Genomic DNA, 7,067 nt, shown 5'->3' with positions numbered 1-7,067 from the left:
AAGCTTGGAATGTCTGGGAGAGCATATAGATATTCAATCTTTGCTGCAGTGGTTTTAGGACTCTCATTCACGAAGGGTTCACGTCACATATGACCCTGTTACCACAGAGATATTCCAGTGACATAGGCAATACTTCCAAGAAGGAGCTGCCATCTTCCAGAAATGTCTCAGGACTCACAAACACACTAGCACGTCAGTGGCCCCAAACAGCTAATCACCAACAGGGCAAAACCAGCCTAAACAGAAGTTCTTCTAATAGTGCTAGAGGAAATGCATGGATGATTTGTTTGAGACCCAATAGGAGGTGGGAAGAGGATCCTGTGTGAAGCTAACAGACCACTGTGATTCTTGTATTCCACCTCACCTAGTATGCTGGGCCAGAAAAATGGACCAAAAATAAATTGTTTGAAGAGTTCTTTCTGATGCAGCAGAACAGATTCCAGATGCAAACTAAACAAGCTGAAGGCAAAAAAATCATCCACACCCAGCGAACCTATGTTTACTGGTTGGCTACCTGGCTGGCTACCTGGCCAGCTCTCTCAAACTCAGCAGTAAAAATACATTTCCTCCACACTCCCAGGTGGGTTGAAGAATCTCAGTTGTCTTCCACAGAGCTTGTACAGCTTTGGTGAATTTCAGGGGGGTGTTTCAGAATGAATCCAGTTGCAGGAGAAGAAAAGGAGGGTTGGAATAAATCCACCTGGGGCCTGGGGCTGCCATGGCTTAGTCACAGATTATGCAGGTGTCCTCCTTCCGTACCCTGGAATAAATCTCACTGGTTGCTACCTTTATAATTAGAGCAAATTTGGCTTCACAAGGCATTAAAGGGCCCAGGAGATATGGAGAGTCAAGGAAGAAAAATGGAGTGATCATCCAGGTAGCAATTCCGGTTTTCTTTAGGCTGAGAGTTCAACCATCTCTTCATCTTACAAAAGATCCACTGGGGAATGTTTTCAAAGTGTAACCTCCTCTTTTCTTTACCAAAGAGGCTATCTAGAAAAATAGCTGTCTCACTTAGTAACACCCAATTCATCAAGATGACTCCACATACAGCTTCTCTCAGGGAAGTCACTTTTGCAAGGCAGGGGGAAGATTCTCAGATGTCAGGCCATTGAGTAGCATTTGCTGAGGCAGCAGATTCCTGTGCTCTCTGCTCTCCTTACCTCCCCCTGCCTGTTCTCTACCCTGACTCTTCAGAAGATCCCTCATCCACTGGAAGCACAGCTGGGAAGCCTGAGGTTAAGCGATGCCTGACTAATTCATGTGCTTATCGAAAGTCTGTTAAGTGTGCTGGGAGATCATGCATTCTAGTGAATAAAAGAGTCAGCATTAACTAGCTTAATTGTCTAAGAAAACCTTGGTGGTCAGAGGAATTGATCTTAGAACTGACCACTCAATGTTTGTTTTCCAGCCAGCCCTCTTGAACTCATGTCAGTCAGTCTGATAATGTATGAAAGAACCATTTGCTGAACAAGTTAGAGGTCAGCCACTATACCATATGCTTTCAATACTTTATCTGACTTAATCCTTCTAACAACTCTATATAGAAGGTTAGGGTTAGGGTTAGGGTTAGGGTTAGGGTTAGGGTTAGGCAGAACTCCAGGTAAAGACATGGAAACACATGGAGAGAAGACTCCTATCAAGATATAGGAGTTCTGCTGGCTGTTACAGCCAGGGAACACCTGGGATCACCAGAAGCCAGGAAGAGGTAAGGGACTCTCCTTTCCTGGAGATTTTGGAGGGAATGTGGTCCTGCCAACACCTGGATATTGGACTTCCAGCTTGCAGAACTGTCAGAACTATGAGAGAATAAATTTCTGTTGCTTTAAGCCATCCAGTTTATGGTACGTTTTAATGACAGCCCTAGGAAAGTAATACAAGTCCTTATTTTGCATTTTTGACCTTTTCTACTTACTGCTCCTTTATCAAAACCCACCTTCCTCTTGACCTCCTCACCCCAGCATTATCTCACTTCTCAATTATTCTGTTCCTTTATTCTCTCTGACTCACATCTCTAGATGTCTCATCCCTTAATGCATACGTATGCTCCCTGTCCTTCTGCCCTTAAACTTTGCTTTTTTTGTGCAAAGCCTCTTCTAGGTTTCACCTGTCACACTCATGGAGATGACTCTCCAATTGAGACCATTCATTTATTAAGCACCTGCCATGTGTGAAGCATAGAGTTAGATGCCACAATGACATAGCCGTAGGGCTAGTGGAATATTTAGTTTCAATTTCCAGTCCTCCCACTCCATATTACCTATGGCTCTATCTGGCACCTCAACCCTAATTCACCAGCCTCCCAGAACTGTCCCTCCACTTGCTTTACTGTTTTGGTTAATTGCTACATCCATGTTCTATTCCCTCAGGCTGGTGGCCTTGGATTCATCTTTTATTGTTCCTTTTCCCATAACACTCAATCAATTATCATGTCCCCTAGATGCTACCATTACCTTGTCCCTCCATAACCACTCCTGTTTAAACCCACATTAATCCTCATCTGAAATATTCTGGCAACTTACTCTTCAGTATCCCTCCCTCCCATCTTTCTCCCTTCTGAGTCATCTTATGAGAATAATTACTCTTCCACAAGCACAGCTGTGATTAGACAGTCCTTTACCAAACCCACAATGGCTCCTCACTGACAAATTAAGGTAAATTGCTCACCCATTACTTAAGGTCTTTTATGACAAAGCCCTGCTCGACCTTATCCCCTGATCCTTCCCTCCTGGACCTTATATATCAATCAGATTGGATGACTTCTGACCCTTCTTCATCTTCATATTTCTGCTCATGTCATTCCCTTTACCTAAAAAGTGTGGAATTCTTTTCCCCACTCCTCTAGCCCAAATGGATGAAATTCTATCCATCATTCTTCATGGTTCCCTTGAACTCCACAATGTCCCTTCCGCCAGGTGGGCCGTCTTTGACCTGCCATCATTCATGATTTGTACCTCTCTTGAGCTGATTGTATTTGTATCACTTGCATTCTTGTCTTGTCCACACAGCTGGACCATGGGGTCCATTCACCATGATAGATGTATGGAGAACTTACCAGAAATGGACAGTGTGGGTTCTGTTCCAATTTTATTGAGTTGGTAACACTCTAGGAATGGCAACACCCTAGGACATAATAATATTCCTCGGGGTGTTATTGAACCAAACTGGGGTCCGCTTGCCCAGAGTAAGGCCAATTGTTTATAATGGGAGAAAGGAGGGCATTTGTTTGTGGGGCACCAAGCAACGAGAGTCAGGTTGTTCATACTTAACACTTGACCTCCCTGATGGCTTGCAAGTAAGAGCTTTGAAAGACAGGGGTGAGTTTTGGGAAAGCAGAAGTTATAGGCAAAATTGCCAATCAATATAGAAGTTACACATTAGTTTGGCTCTAAAAGGGCAGGATATCTTTAAGCAGGGTCTTACAGGTCATCGGTAGGTTGAAAGATTTTCTGATTGTAATTGGTTACGGAAGAGAAGTTTGGTTTAAAATTTGGAGTCAGCAGAAAAGAATGTTAGCTGTGGCTCATAGGTGTGACTTTCTCTAGGCCCCTCAGGAAAAAATTTAGAATGAAGAACAGAGTTCGGAGTTTAGTCCTCAGTTTCCCACTAACACATAAACTTCCTCATCTGATGTCTATGTGTTAGCAGGTCTGTTTGGCAGGGGACTGGGTTTTTGAATAACAACTCAGGGACCTATGTTAAGATGTTATGTTTAGTTTTTATAAGAAACCCTTTGGGCTATTTTTATAAGATATCCTATGATTTTAATATTTTTAGCTATTGTTTTAATATATGTTTTTATTGGTTTTTTTTTTTTAACCTCTGAACTTTTTATTGGCCTCCTTTTCCCCAGAGGGTCCCCTGCTTCTGCTGGCTAAATGTCTCAGAACTTTGGTGTTATTGGTCTTAGACACCACTTTGCCATCCACTATGTGGCGGCAAAGTGGATGGTTTGCATGGAGTTGCTGCTGTCCAGGGCATCACCAAGATTGAAGTCCTTGCTATCTTCCAGCAGGCGGCAGTAGGTGGCGATCTCAGCCTCCAGCTTGACCTTGATGTTCGGCAGGGCCTCATACTCCTGGGCCTGGTGCTACTCCTCTGCCCAGGTCTGTGCCAGCTCTGACTCCATGTGCAACAGGATCCCATTGAGCTGCTCCATCTGCAGGGCGTAGTGGGCCTCCACCTCCCTCAGGCTGTTCCCCAAGCTGGTCTTCAGATTTCTCATGGAGTCCAGTCAGTCTCCAAGGACTAGACTGTATGTCTCAGCTCCATGACTGTCATCTCAGCAGCTCCAGCCTCGGCAGGCTGCATGGTGACCACTGTGGTGCTCTCCTCACTCTGCTGAGACCAGTACTTGTCCACCTTCTCTCGTTTTTTCCGAGCCAGCTCATCATATTGGGCCTAGATGTCTGCCATGATCTTGGCGAGGTCCTGAGATTTAGGGGCATCTACCTTCACAGTCAACCCAGAGCTGGCAGTCTGGGCTTGTAGGCCTTTTACTTCTTTTTCGTGGTTCTTCATGAAGAGCAGCTCCTCCTTGAGAGCCTTGATCTCTGTCTCCAGCTGCAGCCGAATGACATTGGTGTCATCAGTGACCTTGTGGAGCCCATGGATGTCACTCTCCACAGGTTGGCACATGGCCAGCTCTGTTACATACTTGACTCTTAAAGTCATCAGCAGCAAGACAGGCATTGTCGATCTGCAGAATGATGCAAGCATTGTCCACAGTATTTGTGAAGATCTGAGCCCTCAGGTCCTTGATGGTCTTGAAGTAATAGCTCCAGTCTCTGACCTGGGGTCCCTTCTTCTCCAGGTGCTCCCAGATTTTGTTTGCTCTCCAGCTTCTGGTTCTCAGTCTCTAGGCTCCTCATTCTGTCCAGGTAAGAGGCCAGGCAGTCATTCAGGCTTTGCATGGTCTCATTCTCATTCTGGATGCCTTCTATTTTTGCCAGACCCCCGGCCATTCCCACAGCCAGGGCCCCAGACCCCATGCCATCCCAGAAGCCGGCAGAGTGGAACATGGAGATCTGGGAACCAGAGCCCCCAGCACCTTCATAGACACTGATTGTGCTGCTGACTGGCCAGGCACTGTAGTTGGGCACCTGGACAGAGCCCAGGGACTAGTAGTTGGTAGAGAAGGTGGAGCGAGTGGGGAAGCTCATGCGGTCTGGGGAGGAGAGCAAGAGGACAGGATTCACCTGTAGTCCCAGCTACTAGGGAGGCTGAGGCAGGAGAATTGCTTGAACCCAGGAGGCAGAGGTTGCGGTAAGCCGAGATCATGCCATTGCACTCCAGCCTGGGTAACAAGAGCAAAACTCCATCTCAAAAAAAAAAAAAGTTTTATGGGAACCTCAGGACCTTAAGTGGGCTCCCTGCTGTGTTTTAAAAGCTGTGTGTTAAAACACAGAAGAGACTTGATATGGGCCTGAGATGCTACAGTGACCTGTCCTTTTGACATTTAGTGGTATCTGAAAGGAAAGGAAAATTAAATTTTAAAAAGTTATCTTACAAATAACTGACATCTTCACAGCATAAAATCATAAAAATAACAAAAATACACTATGTGTCATATACTATATGCCAGACATTGTTCTCAGTGTTCCACATATGTCAGTTCATTTACTTCTCACAAAACCGCTTTCCTAATCATGCAAAAGGGTTACACATCTTGCCTGAAATCACAGCTAATTAGTGAATGAACCAGCCCCAGTAGACTGGCTTCACATGCTTGTTCCCAGCCATTGCTTTATCATTGCTATGCTGTAGGGACAGGAGGAGAATCCTCACCCCTGGAGCTGTGCTGAGGCCCCAGGACACATCCCAGCTTTCAACTTGCATGGTTCCATCTAAGAAGCCACCTCACATGTAAAATAGTGTCCCTGACCAGAGGATGATCATGATGGGAGTGATCACTCAGGAAGTGTGTGAAGGGTATGGGGCTTAGATACTCTGAAGAAACATCCCCACCATGTCTTGGGGCTGGGGTGGCAGCCTCAGCTGGGTCCATTCCTCTGCACAAACCACCTGGCCCTCCTTTTCTGCCCCCCTGCCAAGAGGCCACAAAGTACTAGGATGTAACGTTGTGCTGAAGCCACACATCTGGCTCTCTGCCCCCATCCCCACTCCATTTCCACTCACGATCTCCTCTACTTAAGAAATGCCATGTTAGAAGATGAATCATGGCACGAATAGAGTACACAGATACCAGGATGGTGGGCAGGCTGGCAGTGAAGAGTGCCCTGCTCCACTACCCCTTGGACCATACCAGCCAGTGTGAATTGAGCTCTCATTTGGTGCCAGACACTGGTCTAAGTACTTCGTATGCATTAACTTATTAGCCTTCACAGTAACCACTTACTGAGTTGGTGTGCGTGTGCACGCGATCCCTCCCTCCCTCTCTCCCTCCCCCCTCCCCCTCTCTCTCTCTCTCTCATTTTACGTATCAGAAACCTGGGGCACAAGAAGGTACAGTGACTTTTACAAGATCACAATGCTAGTTAGTGGAAGAGTCACAATTTGAACACTTTCAGAGCCCTTGCTCTTAACCACTAACCTGACTGAATGCCCTTGCCAAGAAGGATGTGGTTAAGGTATGTGAACTCGCCCTGTAGAGCAGTGGTTCTCAGCCTGGCTGTAATTTAGAATCAGTTCAGCCGCTTTCCAGAATACCAGTGGCCAGGCATTGCCTCCAGAAATTCTGCTACCCTTGGTCCAGAATGGTATCGGAATGTCAGTATTTTTTACAGCTACCTTGTGGATTCCAATGCATTAGACTAAGAGTTGTTTGGTCATCCATGTAAAGTACATTCATTCTCTCTTTCATCTCTTTAGTCATCAAATGTCCTATATGCCAGCATATAAGAAAACTAAATCCACTGCTGAAAAGAGTCCCACAGAATTTAGCTAATGTAAATATATGAGCTTCTAGAAGAACAGACAATATAATCAAGACATTTACTTATATGTAACTTATTAATTTAGTTATACATATACATACATTTAAAATTATACATTACATACAGTAGTGATTTATTTTAGAAATGTTGCTTTTTTCCATTCTCATATTC

At 45.2% G+C, this 7,067-nt stretch overlaps 1 pseudogene; it reads right to left on the bottom strand.

Moving 5' to 3' along the window:
- Window positions 1-3,815: 3,815 nt before the first annotated feature.
- Window positions 3,816-5,169, bottom strand: LOC100390053 (keratin, type I cytoskeletal 18 pseudogene; annotated as a pseudogene).
- Window positions 5,170-7,067: the final 1,898 nt, after the last annotated feature.

Source organism: Callithrix jacchus, chromosome 8, assembly GCF_049354715.1.
Source record: "Callithrix jacchus isolate 240 chromosome 8, calJac240_pri, whole genome shotgun sequence".
Taxonomy (NCBI): Eukaryota; Metazoa; Chordata; class Mammalia; order Primates; family Cebidae; genus Callithrix; species Callithrix jacchus.
The sequence above is the reverse complement of the archived record's forward strand: the minus strand, read 5'-3'. Positions and strand labels throughout refer to the sequence as shown.